Source organism: Corvus cornix, chromosome Z (assembly GCF_000738735.6).
Source record: "Corvus cornix cornix isolate S_Up_H32 chromosome Z, ASM73873v5, whole genome shotgun sequence".
Taxonomy (NCBI): Eukaryota; Metazoa; Chordata; class Aves; order Passeriformes; family Corvidae; genus Corvus; species Corvus cornix.
This window is the reverse complement of record NC_046357.1, coordinates 25,487,759-25,504,790: the sequence shown is the minus strand read 5'-3', so window position 1 is coordinate 25,504,790 and position 17,032 is coordinate 25,487,759. Positions and strand designations below refer to the sequence as shown.

Sequence of the window (17,032 nt, the reverse complement as noted above, 5' to 3'; positions counted from 1 at the left end):
TATCTCTGAAGACAAACTGTGTAAAAGAGAGGTTTTTTCCACATCTGTGCATTTGTTTCATGACAGAGATGGTTTTGAGATGGTAACCCATGTTAAAAAATGAGACCTACTGTGGAGACAAAAAGCTTGCCAGTTATTTGAGCTTACATGATTGGAATGATGCTTTTAAGCCTTCTGGAAATTTTTAAGCCTCCTCTGCATCCCCTTTGGATCCCCATGGGCTGCAGGGGCACAGCTGCTTCACCATGGTCATCACCACGGCCTGCAGAGGAACCTCAGCTCCAGCTCCTACCCCTCCTTCTCCACTGACCCTGGTGTCTTCATGTTGTCTCTCTCACATGTTCTCACCTCCCCCTCTTCTCTGACTAGAAGAAAAATTGTGTGCCCTTTGTTTTGATTTTCATCTTAAATATGTTATCACAGAGGTTTTACCAGCCTCTCTCATTGGCCCAGTTTTGACCAACAACATGTCCATCTTTGGAGCCATCGGGGATTGGCTCTGCTGGACATGGTAGAAACTTCCAGTAGCTCCTCACAGAAGCCACCTCTGTGGCCCCCCCGCTACCAAAAACCAGGCCGTGCCAAACCAATACAATGTGCTAGGCTTAAATCAACTTTGTTAATCCAAAGTGCATCTCTCTTTTAAGTTCCTGATGCTACATCTCTCACCCCTTGTACAATAAGCAATTCTATGTAATCCTTTCTTCAAAGAGCAATAGTAAGATGAAAACTGCACAAAGTACTTTTACTTATGTGAATGTTTAAATCTCTGGGCCCATGACTAGGTAATTGAAGTAAAGAAGCATTAAAACTTGAAAGGAATATCATGTTTTTTGAAAACGTTCTTATTTTTCAGCTCAAATAATGATATACAAGAGTCACAGTTACCTCAGAATAGAAATCCATCAGAAATGGACACTGTTGCAGATTTGACGCGGAAACTCCGTCAGGCTGAGAAACAAAATGTAGAATTAATCAACGCAATCGTGAAGTACAGACATTTTTTTTTCTTGTTTGCTTTATTTTGCCCTTGGAACAACTGTAATTTGTTTCCTTAAATGTAGTCTTTGGTCCTTAATCCTTTCATCAGCTGGATCAAAATCACAGTCACTAGCTGGAAAATAACCAAGAAGTAGCATTGTCCAGACCTCTCATACCTGTCCATAGGAACTGATACCTCTTTTACTGTCACTGACAATAGTTGAAAGTGTGTGTAAGAAACTTGAGCACTACACAACAGCAAAGTCACACAGAGGAATAGTTTGCATCCCCAGCTTTCGAATTCTCAATGTAAGACAAGGTTTGTTTGTTTGAGTGTTTTAATCCTGGTAATTCCAGGGATCCATTTTATAGAATCATTCCACCAACAGGATGATGGAGCAATGGGAGCATGACAAGAGCAAGTCACCGAGGAAGAAGCAGGAGTCTCCAAACAAATGGATACAGAACAACAAACTTGGTTTGTTGGCGGTATTTAATCAAAACCAGAGGAATGAGCACCCACACCAGCTGCCCCTAACAAACTGCTGAGAGCAGAATTGTTACCTACAGCAGTAATAATAATTCAAACTAAAGAAAATTTCAGTGAAGTATTTTCCCACTGCTACTTCGTTTAGGTATTAGTTTGCCACAAGAGCATCAGGGAAAACATTTGTAATGGGAGTAAATTATTTCCCATGAATGGAGCTCCTATTGATAAGGATGCTGCTGCTTTGTAGGTGCTCTGAAGAAATGCATGTTTTACTTTCCACCTTCTTGTGTTCAAATGGCTTGAATGTGACTTCCTGGATTCAGTTTCTGTCAGCAGTGACTGGACTATCTTTCTTACTCCGGATAAGATCCCTTTTTGAAGCATTTTATTTGTTTTGTTTGTTGTGTTTAATAGCATTCTGCCTGACTGCTGAACATCATTGTGTTTACACAGTGAGTTACCAGGTGTCTGATAGTCTAGTATCCCAACATGGCTGTTTTTCTTGGTGTTAAATATAGTTACCAGAAAAATTGCCTGGAATATAATGTTTCTGTTGCTGCATTTTTTCCTCTAAGGACCAGGAAGAGGACAGTATTATAACTTTCGTTTTCTGAAGGCAGAGTATGTTTGGAAAAACAGAGGGATATGTTTAAGGTCCATGAAATTTATCTAGGAATAGGATCAGTTTGCATAAAAAACCATAAAAGTATCTAAAAATGCATAAATGTGCAGTTTCAAGACTGTATTTCAAATTCAGATGGGATAAGATGGCAGCTGTGAATGCAATTTCTGAAACAAATTTATTTTCTAGATGTCTCGCTATGAAAAAGAGATCATGAAATTACATTTGGAACTTGAGAGAGGAGAGGTTCTTTGTCAAGCTCTGCAAAGAGAAATATCAGTCACTAAAAAAGCGGCTTGTATACAAATGTATTCTGCAGAGGACGAGCTATGTGAGCTAAAAACCAAACTTGTGGAACTTCAAGGTAATTATAAAAAAAAAATAATTGTGGACCCGAGGCTACATCAGTCCCAAGTCATTAAAACAAGCAGAGACTTAATACCAGTTACTGTGTTTTTTGGAATTCTCTTCTCTTTCCCGTGTCTTCCTCATCTGCTGTTGTAAGCTTACAAGCGTTTACAAAACCCTTGCTGTCTCATGTGAATTAAACATAACCTGCTAAGATTATCAACCCCTTTTTGTCTCTTGCTCCTTACCTTCTGTTATTCCTTCCCTCAGTGTGTACAGAGTTGTAATTGAGGCGTCCCTCTCCACATCCTGCTTATCAGTATGTCCAGAAGTTCTTCCTTTTACATTTCAGGGGGAAAAAAATAGATCTAGTCCTGTTTGTTTACGCTATTTCCGATGACTTTTTTTTCCCCCCAGGAGTTTCATCATACTGCTTTTTTCTTTTTTCTTTCATCTTTTCAAATGTTTCTAGCTTTTCACTGCTCATGTTTGGCTTCTTCATGTCACCTTTGTTTTTCTTTTTATACAAATAACATGTGCTATGACACTAGTATGTGGAAAGGAGGGGTTTTAGCTAGCCTTTTTTTCCCCTACTAGTTTCACATTCAGAAACTCAGATTTTTCTTAATCCTTCTCAAACAGAGAGAGTTTCTTGTACTTAAAAGCCAGGGACATGCATTTTTTGTTACCTAAGTTAGTATAATACCCTTTAAACTTCATACAGGAGATGTATTTGTGAACCTTTGATGTTCACTGAGAAGACTGGAGCACTCCTCCTGGAGTTTGTAACCTTACAAGGATGGAAGGAGACACTGAAACTTGCAAGTGCACTTATAGTGCCAGATATTTTTTAAAGATAATAAGAAAAGCTGCACTTTCACTCATCTGGACAACACACAAATGATAAAAATCTTATGGTTAGTTGATATTTCTCAAACTGTTTTTTGTTTGTTCATTGGGGTTTTTTTCTGTTTTTGTTTTTATTGTGACAAAGGTCAAAGAAGCCAAATCATCCTGGTGTTGCTTCTCATTTCTTTTGCAGTTTGTAACTTACTGGCTCTTTTTCCTGGTCTCTTGGAGCCTTGCTCACCTTGTGTGGTGCTTTGATATGATCCCAACTTAGCTCCTTGGACAGAGAACCTCTCTTGTGCCCTGTCTTTAGTATTTTCTCCAAACTGTTTTTCTGCCGTTCTTATTGAGGCTTCACTTCCTGACATCTGACAGGTCTTCCCCACTGTTGTGTCCACTAATTCTCTGTGTTTTCCCAACGTGTCTTTTCTGTTTGTTTCATCCTTCTCCAGCTAAGAAGGAATTTCAGAAGAACGGGATGAATTTGAAGTAAAAATCTATTAGAAAGTGGTGATGACAAAAATGCTGACATAGGTAGTTGTACTCAGTAACATAAAAAGCTAATACAAAAGATTTTGATCCAAAAGCCAGTTTGTGAAATGAAGCAAAGTTCTTAGTAAAACTGCTCATAGGAAAGGAAGTCTTCCTTGGCATTTAAACTTTCACAGAGAAAAGTATATGCAGTATTTCCCTATCTTGAGGCATTTGCTGGGCTGAAGATTTAAATCTCTTGAGCAGTAGTAAATTTCCCCAGAAAAGCCAAGCCTTTGCTCACTAGCCCAATCTGCCTTAGGTTTTCCTAGAGTCCTTTGCATGTGGCAGGCATCTGTCTTCACCGTTACTTAAATTGAACTCGAAATGAACTGAGAGACTAATGTATCAAATGGATATTTGGAAATAAGCCAGGCAAGTGTTACAGAACAGTGCTATTAAATTCCCCATGCTATAGAGGCCTCACTTGAAGCAGTTGACTTGAGTTCTTATTCCTTTCCAAGAGGAGAAGACCTTTAATTTGTAAAAATCTCCAAAGCATTTCTATGTCCTTGTGTGAAAGATGCTATAGGAACACAAAATATGATTGTTTCTATGTACTGCAACTGGAAGTGTTAATGTTTCACAGGGTATCACAATCCACAGAAGAACTTATGTTCCTTATACTTTTTTTTTTCTGAACATGCTTATTTGCAGTGCTATTTATCTTTTTCTCTTTCTCTTTCTCTTTTTTTTTTTTTTTTTGGTAAACAATAGTACTGAATGACAAACATAAACAGAAAGCAGCTGAGACTGAGAAACTGTTTAAAAGTGCTCAGTGGGAATGGGAAGAGGAGCAACAAAGACTTTCAAGGGAAAGGGATAATATTTGAAGACTATACTGTGCTGAAATGGAATTCCTCATCAGAGAAAAAACTGAAACAGAAAAGGCCTATCAGGTATGATGTACTAATAGATGGAAAATTCCATGAGATGCTGGCTGGAAGTTTTTTTGGTGCAAAGTGTGTGGTGGGTTGGGGTTTTTCTTGTTTAGAGGGAAAAAATCCCCCAAATAGCTAAATACTGCAGAACAGTTCTGAAGATTATAGCTTTTTAAAGTTACACTTAGTGTGTCATGCTGGTTTTGGGCTTTGATGGAATGTGTTGTGGCTATTTGTCATGGTAAACACCCAAACCAAGTTATCAGTACCTAGTGTTAGTGAAAAACAAAGGAGTTCATGGACAGGACCTAAGGTCCTTCTCAAAACAAGCAGAAACACAAGTCAATTTTCAGTCAAAGCTGATTCTTATAAGGGTAGGGCTGGATATAGGCTGTGAAGAAGGCTACTTTTAGATACAGTTTTCTTTTCAAAGTTCCCACGTGCAGCAGGGTAAGCTCTGAGTTCTGGCTAACAGTAAGTGGCTTGAGTTATTTTGAGGAGGCTCTGGAAGGGCCTTGCCTTCTGTTGTGTGCAGTGGTTTGTAGAAGCTTCCTTCAGAGTGTTTAATACTGCACCAAACGAACAGTGTTGAGAAAGTATGCTATGCCCTGTCAAATGATGTTTGTCCTCAGGAAAGGAGAAAAGGAGCAGTGGATGGCTCAGGACGTTGTGTTCTCTGTCAGTTCCCTGTCAGTGTTCTCTGCCAGTGGTTGTAGAGGAAGGTTTTCTGTTGGTCAATGTATTAAAGCTACAAAATTGTTGGAAATCTAATTAACATGAACAGACTAAGATTGCCATGAGTACATCAAGCTCATTAAACAAGTCAGTGTGAGCTGTAGGATTCCAGAATCTTGAAGTCTCTGATTTCAGAAGTCTGTTAGAAGTCTTCCAGAACTTTCAAAACTCTTTGAAAGGACAATGTGATTCACTACTAGGTGCCAAACCCTAACCTGCCTTCATTAGTAAAAAATGTTCCATTTTCCCAGTTTGCTTTTGTAGCTGTTCCCCTGCCTATCACCCTACAGTTACGTTATGTATAGTTATAAAATTACAGGAAATAAGAAATGTTAAATCTGAACTTGACTGCATTAGTTGTTGCTTGAGAACTTACTTAAACTTGTCGATAAATATCAGAAATATCTGGGTTTATAAATTATGACTTTGAATGTGTTGCAGTCTTTTGTGTTGTGTATTTACAGGCCTGGTTTAAATCTTCTTTATTTATTCTGAGTTATAAAATGAAAGCCAGGGAGATTTAATTGTGGTCTTAATACATGCAGAGAAGTGGGATTCTGAGCACATGGGTGAATCCTGTCTGGAAAAAAATGCACTTCATGAACCACAGTTCTGAACTTGGCTGTGAAAATGCTGATGTAGGCATAGGGGTGGCATCACCTTGGAGTATTGAAATGTGTCCCTGGGACACGCAGGAAAAGCCACCCTCTCTGCTTTTGCAACAGGTTTGTGGTGAGCTCTGTTGGGTGTATCCTGGTCCAGGATGAGAGGTGTTGGGAGTTCCATAGGAAAGGCAATAGCATCACCTCGTGGTTAGGCAGGAGATCATATCCCTTCATGATTCTTTCCTTAGAATACTTGTGGGATTGTGTCGTTTACACATGGTTTAAAAAAAAAGAAAAAAAAAGACCAGCCGTGTTTTTCATGAGCAAATATATGCAAGTGACTACTGGGATGATATTAAACAATACTCAACCACTTCTGAAAAGTTCAGAAACTTCAAAATTCTGAAATCCTATGACTCATGTTGATTTGTTTAATGAGCTTGATGTATTCGTTGACAATTTTAGTTTGCTAATGTTAATTACATTTCCAGTATAAAATGTTTTAAAGTCTTTATGTAGTATTTTACAGCAAATGATCTGTTACTTATGTCACATTTTCCAGTCCACTTTGTTAGTATCTGGAAGAGTAACTTGAAGAAATAAATATTTCTATATCTTTCCAGGTATATATTTCTGTAGAAATGGTTGACTTTGTTTCAATTTTTAAATGTATTTATTTATTTATTTATTTGCATTCTGAAGGGAAGAAACCTGTCTTGGTGTACATGCAAAGATAGAGGATTAGCTTAAATTTAGTCCAAATTTAGTCCAAATTCATATGGGCTTTGGGGATTTTGTAGCAGTGACTTCCATAGAGCTGCAGAGTCCAGTAATGTCAGTAATTCTCCCAATCTGTAGCATACTTCAATTTCTGTATGCAGAAATGGAAGTGGGGACCAGCTTAGCTATTTTATTCTACTGAGAACTTCATATGTCATAATTTTTCAAGTAATTCAGTTTCTAGATGGAAGAGAATCCTTGTCAGAAAAGCTGAAATTAAAAGTATTTAGTCTGTGGGAGTAACTATTTCTGAAAACATATGATTTGAAGTTTTAGCAATTAAAATCAAAACAAAATAGAACTTTTGTCCCTATGCATCATTTCACCAAATGCACCCTGTTTCTATCATTGCCACTGAGCTGGGAGAGAGAATAGATTGGAAGGGCTGTATTCTTTTAGGGAAAGATTTCCAGGGGAGATCTGGCTCTGATTTTAGTCAGAAGGTCATGCTCACAGTGATTTTTGGGCCAACACAGATTACTTGGTGGTGAATGAAAAGCATGTTTGCTGTTGGGTAAACACTTCTGTTGACATGTGCTGGCATCTTAGATGTTAGGATTTTAACAACCTCTACCGACGCAGTCTCCACTCCTCTGTTGAACGATCTACTGCAATACTTTATCTTAGAAAAAGTACCTCTTGATGTATTTATTTATTAATTTACCTATGTATCTTTAGGAAACGAATGCTGCCCTGAAAAACATGCGCAGGATATTGAGAGATATGGAGATAGAGCACAACGGCTGCAGTGAGATGCTGAGGCTCCAGGCCAACTATCTGGATTTCAAAGCTAAACAGCAGGAGAGGCTCATGAGGGAACTGGAGGTAAAGCTTTCTGCCGGCTGCTGGGAGTCTCAGCAAGCACTGGCACCTTGAGCAGTTTCGTTTTTGAGGGATGGAACCTCCGATTTAGGCTATGAGTGCCTTGTGTTTGAGTAACAAAATGTAGAGCGTCTGTTTCTCAGGACAGGTGGATTCACAGGTGAATGCTGTGAGCCCGAATTGAGACTGGTGTTTGAACAGCAGATGGGAAAAGTTTTATGCCACTAGGAAAATACTCTTAGCAATATGGAGGTATAGGGGGAGTATTTGTGCAGGATTTGGATATATTTCTTTTAATTAACTATGTTAAGCAGATAAATCTTGTGGGAGGAATCTTTTGGCTGATATTGCAGAGCAGGTTTGGTAAACTCTGTGCTGTTGCTGACTTTCTCTTTAATAGGCTTTCCATGGATCTCTGTGTCTCAGTTCTTTTCTTTTGTGAATGTATGAGATTATACAGAGTTTGAATTTATTGCCAACAGCTTTTAAAATTTTTATTTATTTATGTATTTATTTTTCTATTACTGTTACCCTCACTGAAGTGCTTAGAGTCAAGATTCAGTCTCACATACTTGCTACTTTGCTTTACTTGTCCAAAATCAATGACTTCACTTCTATCTATTTAACCTTAAGTGTGTCTGTCTTAAATGGCTTTTAGTAGTAACGAATTTTTCTTGACCTTTGTTGCATCACTTGAAGGCAGGAGTCATTTTGGGGTTGTCTTGGTTTTGAAAGACAGGTGTCTGCTAAGGAAGGCAGAAGCCTCCTGAAGTGGCAGATACAACCCCTTTCCCTCTGAGTTATTATATTTTGAAATCAAGGGCCTTTAGGCAAAGATGTGGGAAATAGGAATAACAGTTCTTTACTATATATATATATATATATATATATATATATATATGTATATAACCAGTCCAACAAAAACAACAACAACTCTGGCAGTAACAGCAATCACAAACCCAGTCCCAGCCTTCTCGGCTGTCAGGCCCTTTCCCCTCGGATGCAGTTCCGCTCGCAGCCGGCAGGGGCGCTGGCGGCTCCCGGTGAGCAGGGCAGGTGCGATGGTTCCCCCGCGGCTGCAGGGGGCGCTCCGGAGTGAGCTCGGGGAGCACGCGGCACTGGCGGCCTGGGATCCCGGGAAGGGATGGAACAAAGGCTTCACAAACCGCTGGGCAGCTGATCCCGGACTCTCAGGAACAGCAGGCTGGAACGGCAGGCTAGAACGGCAGGCTGGAGCGGCGGGGACGAACGCAAATCCCGGGTGGCAGACGAGATGTATCCAAAAGGGGAACCCCCCAGAGGTCCACGCAGGCAGGGCGAGCAGGGCTACAGCACAGCGAAAGTTCGAAGCAGCAGCGGGGCAGGGCGGCCACAGCCCGGTCTCCAGCAGGGCAGGGAAAGCGGCTTTTGGGGTCCCGGCGTTGTTTCCAGCAGGAAGAAAAACAGCCGAAAAAAAAAGAAACAGCAGCTCCTTTCTCTGCAGCTTCTCTCTCCAGACGCTCAGAGCGAACTGACCCCACACCCAGGTGTAAACAAAGGAGTTGCCAGGCCCACCCCATCCCCCTTTTTGTCTTTCTTAAGTACAGCTATTTGTCTCCTAGCAACATGCATATGGGAGAAAATTCCTTTAACAGGAAAAAACTAAAACTAAACTAAAACCCCAACAGGGGTGTATTGTTCTTTTCAATTCAGTCATCAGTCAAAGTGAAAAGATATTGTTGATAGTAAACAGTGTAGTTAAAATTGCATGCGAATTTCTATTATAGCAGTTCTATAGTTACTGCTTTTGCTAAAAGCATTTTTTCAGATGAAATTCCTTGTCCAGGTCTTTATCTGGAGATAGGTATCTGTGACAATAAAAAATGCAGCAAGAACATAATCCTGCATCAATTTCTTTTACTAAACAGAAAATATTATTTTAGTATTCTGGATATGTAATTTTTTTCTTTTATTTATTTATTAATATTATTTATTTTTATTTATTTATTGGTACGAGTTTTTGCAGTTCCAAGGTGCAAGTAGTTCAGATACCACAGGCTGGTTTATGGAGCCCTAATAAACTGAATACATAAAGTTGTCTTTGTGTGGTGTTAACCATCTTTCTGGACTTAAATATTTTCAAAATGTACTTTTAGGCAGCTACAGTGAAAACAAAGAAGCTGGAGGAAAACACTGAAGCAGCACGAGTAGCACATTTGCAGTGTAAATACACTACAGAAATCATGCAGGTAACTTTTTATTAAATATTTGGTAGAAGTTTACAGTAAAACAGAAGATGAACTTGCAAAGTACAATCTTCCAAAATGCTAAGACTTCCTTGCTTAAGTGAAAACACCAAGTAGAGTTTTTGCAATGAGTTTCAAAATGGTAAAAGGTAACAGAAAAATATATATTTTTAAGGTAACTTCCAAGTTATTAGAATAAATATTAAAATGAAATATCACATTCTTATGTTTGAGAATTCAAAGTAGCATTGAAACAGTGAGGGGAAGGGAAATGTTTCACAATAGTTAGACTGTTAAAATGTCCTGTGCTGTATCTTTGGAATGAGCGCTTAGACAATTTTGGAGATACAGCGCATACATCCAACTTCTCTAGGTGTGAGAGTGAGAGATTAATGCATCCTGAGACTGCAGTTTCCAATGTAATTAGTCAGAGTACATTTCAGCTTCAAAGTTATGACATCTGCAGTTACCAGTGAAGTTTGAAATTGTAATAAAATGTAGTATGTGTACTTGAATATTAAATTCTTGTAGTATTGAACTGTATCACACAGGGTTTGATCCCATAAAGCAGTTGGGGTTTCTTTTGAAAAACAAGTGTGAAAAACCTGTGTGATGACTGCTGAGTGATCTCGTGCTGACTAACAAACTCTTCACATTGGATTTTTGAAAAACGAAGTGAGAAAACAAAGAGGAATTTCATCTTTTTTTCTTGTGTTCTGAGGAACATAAGTAAGCATTGCCACTTCTTCAGTCAGTTATTTTCTTATGACCTGCTCTGAGTACAGACACTTAGATTTCTGAAGTGATGATTAAACTAGCAGTGATGATTTAGTTTTCTTGATTCCCTCTCTACTTTTACAACATACAAAGGAACTGGGAGGGTAACATTCCTTGAAGTTAGAGATTTCTCTTTTATGAGTGAAGAACTGGTAAGGTTTTCTTCCTTGTTTATGTACATGAACAAGCTCCATATGAGCTTTGTTCTGAGTGCAAGTGTAGCTTTTACTGTTAATCTCACCCTTTCACGAGTCTACTTAAAAAATAGAATTCCCCTGGAAATTCTCAGTAATCTAAATAATTGAAAACAGGAAAATCCAAACACAATGAAAGGACAACAAAATGTGCTTTTGGTCAGCATATCTATTTCTCTCTGCTTTGAACTTTATGTATTACTACATTTTTAGATGTGTTCAACACTTTCTAATTCTATATGGAATTAATAGAATATATTCACCCGTAAAAAGCAGAACAGGACAGTGTCTGCATTAAAGACCTTGAGAGTCTTTCCTAACTTCCTTTAACTGCTTTCTTATCACTTGGTAGTTAAGAATTCAAGAACTTGAAGATGCTTTGAATGGAGAGAAAGGTGGCAGCACAGAAGCTCTTTCAGTGCTAGCAAATACCCGGAAAGATTCCAGAGAGTCAGAAAATGCACAAGGGAGAGAAAAACATTGTGTAAGTTTCCTTTTAAAGCCATTGTAAAATGGCAGTAGGCTGCTTAAGTACAACTCATAGTTTACATTCCCTACAGTTTTCAGTCAGCAGAAAGTCCAGTGCAATGCACCAAACCAAAGGTTCAGAACCTGGCAGTCCTTTAGTAACAGGTCCATATCAGTAACCACAGGTATTGTGGATAGGTACAGATAATAACTGGCCTGTTACAGATTATTTGTGGAAGCAAAAATTTTGAAAATCATAGTTTGGGTAGGGTCCAGCCTCCAGTAGTGGTTGGGGTGAGTGTGAGAAAACATATCTGGCAGGTGTAGAAAAGATGGCTTTTCTAAATACGCTTATATTATTATGGAAACACTGTTTCCCACTTCAGGGAGCTAGATGAATCTCTAAGACTCCTGTCAAGAAGTTGTGTATCATTTATAGTGGGTAATCTTTGTTTTCAACTTTTGAATGGTTATAGAAAGCTTTAATTGGTAAAAAATATTGAAATGTGTGAGAGCAGATGAAATCACCTGGGATACGTTTCCTGCCCAGCACAGTCTGCTGTGTCTGTGGTAACAGAACTTGGGTGACCTCTCAATCAGTCTACGACTGTATGGGTCTGTACACACAGGTATTCATGCTGACTTACACAAGGAGTAGTGGAGATCAGAAGAAACTGGTTTTCCTCCAAGAAAGGAAGTTTGTGGCTTGAGCGACTCATTGAATATTCATGGTTGTGGAGGTGTTTTTAGTAAGATACTAGAACCTGAGCTATATTGCAAAAACCTTTGTCATCCTTTGCAAACATCAATTTTAAGTGAGCTTAAAATCAGGCTTTCCTGATACCATGCCTAAATACTCTGGCAATCTTTTAAAATTCTTCTTTGGATTCTTCTGTCTCCTTTACACTGTTGTTTGGCCTTGTAGTTTTCTCATCCAGTGCCTGTTTAGTCACGCCAGGCTCTTGATATACCCGTTTTCCTGATTGATACAGTACAAGAACTGATTAAAATTCTGGGTGGTCTGCTTTAGAAGTGATGCTAGAACAGAGTCAGGCATGTGGAGACCTTAGGAGCAAGAACTGTACTGGAAATCAGGGTTGATGATGCAAGATGTGACCCAGTCTCTCTGAAGAGAGCTATTGTATTAATTAAAATATGATTAATCCTGGTTTTTTTATGTAATTTTGAGGCCATATCCAAATCACCAATTGAATTTCATGACACGAGGCTTGGTAACAGAACATAAGCACTTGAAAAGTCTTTCTTAGGAGGAATATACATTTCTTCATTTAACAAAAAAAGGCAAGCAGCTTCAGAAGCCCTATTCATTGATTATCCCTTAAAAGAACATAGTGCATTTGACAAAAGTAATTTTGTTTAAAATGTCTTATTGAGGAAACTTTCCAGTTTACAAGGACAGCATATGCAAGGGAGAGAGGGGACAGATGAAAAGAAGAATATTGGAGACACCTCTGGAAGATTAGTGGGTGCCAGAACCAGCTTCAGCCTGCAGGAAGGCCCACTGGTAAGGAAAAAAGCCTGTGGCATGCGTTGTTTAGGTTTTCTTAAACATACTGTCAAAATATTTGAAGTGCTGAGGGTTTGCAGTGCTGCGCTGCGGAAGAACTCTGCCATTCTCTTACCTTGTTTGTTATTATGTTACCTTTTTTTTTAAAATGTGAATAAATGTAACCAACACTTTGGAGAAGCTAATTTGAAAATGTTTTTAAGAGATACCTGTCTGTTTAACTGAAGGATTGTTTGCAGGAAACAGTTATTTTAAAAGTACGGGTAAGTTGTACCTGGATTCCTAATCAAAAAGGCATTTTGTAGGTATGGAATATGATTTCTTGTGAAGAATGTTCTTTCTACCCAAAATTTTGTCGAGTTTTATTAGCTACCGTTGTAGAAACATTTATTTCTATTTCATACAACCTTTTTGTTTTAGTGCAAATATTTGACTGTAAAAATTGCTTGAAATTTGCTTGTTTGAAGGTGGCAAAGAAGAGGGAATTTTTTGTTGTTTTGTTTGTTTGTTTGTTTTGCTGTGGATTTGGCACATTGGATGTATTTCACTGGATTATTTTTTGAAATATTTCTCCTCTTACATGACCACTTTCGACCTTTCTACTGTCTTTATCCAACTACACCTTGAGTAACAATTTTGCCATCTTTTTGCATAGCAGCAGGGACAAAGGAAAGATCTTAGCATATCTAGAAAATCTCTCCTTTCATTGTGTGGTAACATTTGCTCTACTTCTACTCTTAGCAGTATAAACTTCTTTTTGGTGCTGGCTTGGAAATTTCTCCTCTTTCTCTCTCACAGCTCTGAGTATGGAAGGTAAATATGGTCTGTTCCCTGCTGACAGGAGCAGAGACCTGCGTCAGAGGGTCATCAGATTTGTGGGTGCCTTTGTTCAGTTGATGGAGTTATTCCACACTTTGTCTTAGTGTTATCCATGGCCCAAGCAGATCTGTAGTTAATAAAATGAAAAAAAATGAAATCATAATCTTGTTTTTTCTTTCTGGGAGAATAACAGCTTCTTCTATGCAAGCATTAATGTATTAAAAGACATTTGCTGGCCTAGTTAGCCTGAAAAAATAATTTCATCAGGCACAAAAGGAATACAAAGAGATAAGAGCAACTGTCTGCCCTAACTACAGGCAGTAATGATTGTTATTTATAACTACAAAACACAATTACAAGCTGAAAATGTTCTGCTAGAAACCTTAAGTGCTTGCTAGCTGTTGCTGTGGTAAGAGTTTTCCCTTTTGATTTGTATTCCTTAGTAAAATATATGTTATACGTGACAAGAATTCAGGACAAAATCCCATTCATGATCAAGATCTGTTCTGGTAATGGAAACAGTATTTCATGGTGTACTCAAAATTATTGTTATTGTTACTGAAAAGTAAAAAAAATAATATCTATACAATCCATGCAAAACAAATTTTTTAAAGAATTGAGAGTTTGTTGTGCTGCCAAGCCAACTGGACAATTTTCTGTGCGCTGCACAGGTGTTGGAAGTGGGCACAGTTTGAATGCACCTGGAAGTATTAACATGGGTGAATGAATTGCATCCACTAAGAGCGTGGAAATTTTTATATGTGTCAGGTCATGGTTGTGGCCCCTGCAGGACTGGGATTTATTTCCATGCTTTATTTACATACTGTGTCTAATGAGATACATTTTGTGAAATCTGTTTTCTTGTTCTGCTGTAATATTATGCAACATTATGACTGACATTATTAGAAATTAATTGAGGAAGCTTGTAAAGCTCTGAGAATGAGCTTCGAGGGTTTGTTTTCTGCTGCACGTGGCACCTACTACTACACGTATGATGCATCTCTTTTGATTTTAACATTGCCCAGATACAACAACTGATGTTTCTTTGTGTTCCAGGAGCAGCTGCCCATCCTCCTTGACTTATACTGGAGTATGGCACACAGCTGTGCGCTGGCCAGACAGCCAGACCGTCCCCTGGATGAGTTATCTGTGACAGAGTTTTGCACACTTCTGTGTGAGAATATTGAAGCCCTGATCGCGAACTTCCACAAGGCTAACGAGAGGGTAATGTCCCCAGGCACCAGCGGCCTCTGCTGAGCTCAGAGACGCTTGCTCATGTTAAAAAGGGCTGATGTTCATCCCTCCAAAAGGACTTGGACGTTAACAAATGAATACTATTAATTATGGCTTGTCCACTGCTCAGTTTGATGCTGTTGCCGTGGGCATTTAGATGTGACTGGAGTGCGTATCAAGTCTCTCAGTGCCCTTTTCTGTGCAGGACATTCAGATAGGACAATCCGATATCAGCCACAGGGTACTAATTAAAAGAAAATAAATTCATTGTAGTGATGAGGAAATTCACAGAATGTAGCCATTTGCAGTCATAAAGCAAGTCTTTATTTTACAATAATCCAGAGGCAAAACACACTTGCTCCAGGAATACCATCTTTAAATTCTGAGTTTATGATTCAGATGTACTATTTGAAAGAATGTCAGTGTGGGGGTTTTCTGTTTAATTGTAACTTTTGGATTATGGCTTTTGTATTCAGAAACACAGTAGGAAATACCTATCATAAAACATGTCAATATTTGGGTGAAGGAGGAGCTGTACGTTTCTGAGTGATCCATCTGGAAGTATCTTGCAGATACTTTCTAGTAACAAAGTGTAGGTGTGTGCATTTGGAGATGATTGTTGGCTCGATTCATTCCTCCATGTAGTTTGCATGGGAGGTGCAGTGTTAAACCACAAGAGTGAATCCCTTCACGCTTGTTGAAAACACATCGTGAACTTACGAGCTACTTGTAAGGAAAAGATTCTCTATGCTAAAGTTCCCTGAAACGGTTTCAAAACTTAATAATAATTTGGAATGCCTTGGCTTTTCAACAACAAAAAAAGCCCCCAACAAATGAACAAAAAAATTAAAGGCTGTTTGTAAATTCTTGTTTGCAATCATTACAAACTTACAAAAGACTGGTGTACTTGGATTGCTAATTTGCGAATTTACTAAAATTTAATACAATTTAAAAAAAAAAAGTGTTCAGGTTCAGGTTTCCTAGAAAGAAGGTGACAAACATCTGCAAGGAGGTATAAGGATGGCCTTATACCGTGACCAAACAAAATACTTTATTTCAAGATATATTTAAGTTTTGTTTTGAGATACAAGTAATTGATCTGTGATGAAGGGGTTTTACTTAGTTTTAATAAACATATTGAAGAAATGACTATGTAGATTTTATGCTGGAATAGTCTGTGCTTAACTTAAAGTGAAAAGGTAAATAATAATTTCTTCTCAAATTCTTGTCACACAGATAGCTCACCTAGAATATATCTGTAAGCACAAGACTACCACTATGAACGATCCTCAGCAGAATCAGGAGGGTACTTTTGAGAAAATGTCTGAACAGTTAAAAGCACAGGAACACTGATGGCAGAAAGAAAAGCAGTATCTTGAACAGCAGTACTCAAATCTCCTTGCAGAAGCTCATGCAAGAGCACAGGTATGGTGCTGTGAATTCGTAATTTTTTCTTTTCTTGTAAACATGTAATGGATTATTTTAGTAGTTTAAGCCCCTTAGCAGGTGAAGGTCATCTGGGAATTATAATATTTTTTTAAAGTAAAGAAAAAAATACAACAAAGCAACCCAGCACTGTGCTAATGTTAACATCACTTCAAATAAGAAATAAATTACTTTTTTAAAGAGTTCTGAAGAGAATTTGGTCTACAGCCCAAATTCAGAAGCCTGATTTGGTCTACAGTTGGTAGTATTTTTTTTCCTGAGAACGTTAAAGCTGTAAGATTGAATTTGCTTGTTTTAAGAATTACTGGGAGCAGCAGGTATTTTTTGAGCATCATGATTTGCAGAGATTGTATAGAGTAACAGTAATGTGGTATCACCTGCAGATAAATTCAGTTACTATTAATATATGTACCAACCTTAAGAACAGTGGTAGATTTCAACAGCGTTAAGCGACTCTGTTTTACTGATACTACGGTGAAAAGGGATTTAAAAGTGTAAAGGTGTCACTGCTTGTCAGATGAGTTATTTGCAATCCAAAATGTTCCCTGTTATTCCACAACCACCATTCACTGTCTTTAGCATCACATTCCTTCACACCTGTTTCAACTAGAAGTGTTGTGAATAAAGGAAATAGATGGGCCTTCTTACTTGTGACTTACTGCAACTTACTTCCTCAGAATAATGCTGTTGTATTTGAT

The 17,032-nt window shown here is 38.3% G+C and overlaps 1 pseudogene; it reads left to right on the top strand.

Annotated features, from left to right (window-relative positions):
* The window catches only part of LOC104689826, a 31,076-nt pseudogene that overhangs the window by 5,385 nt on the left and 8,659 nt on the right, over positions 1 to 17,032 (top strand).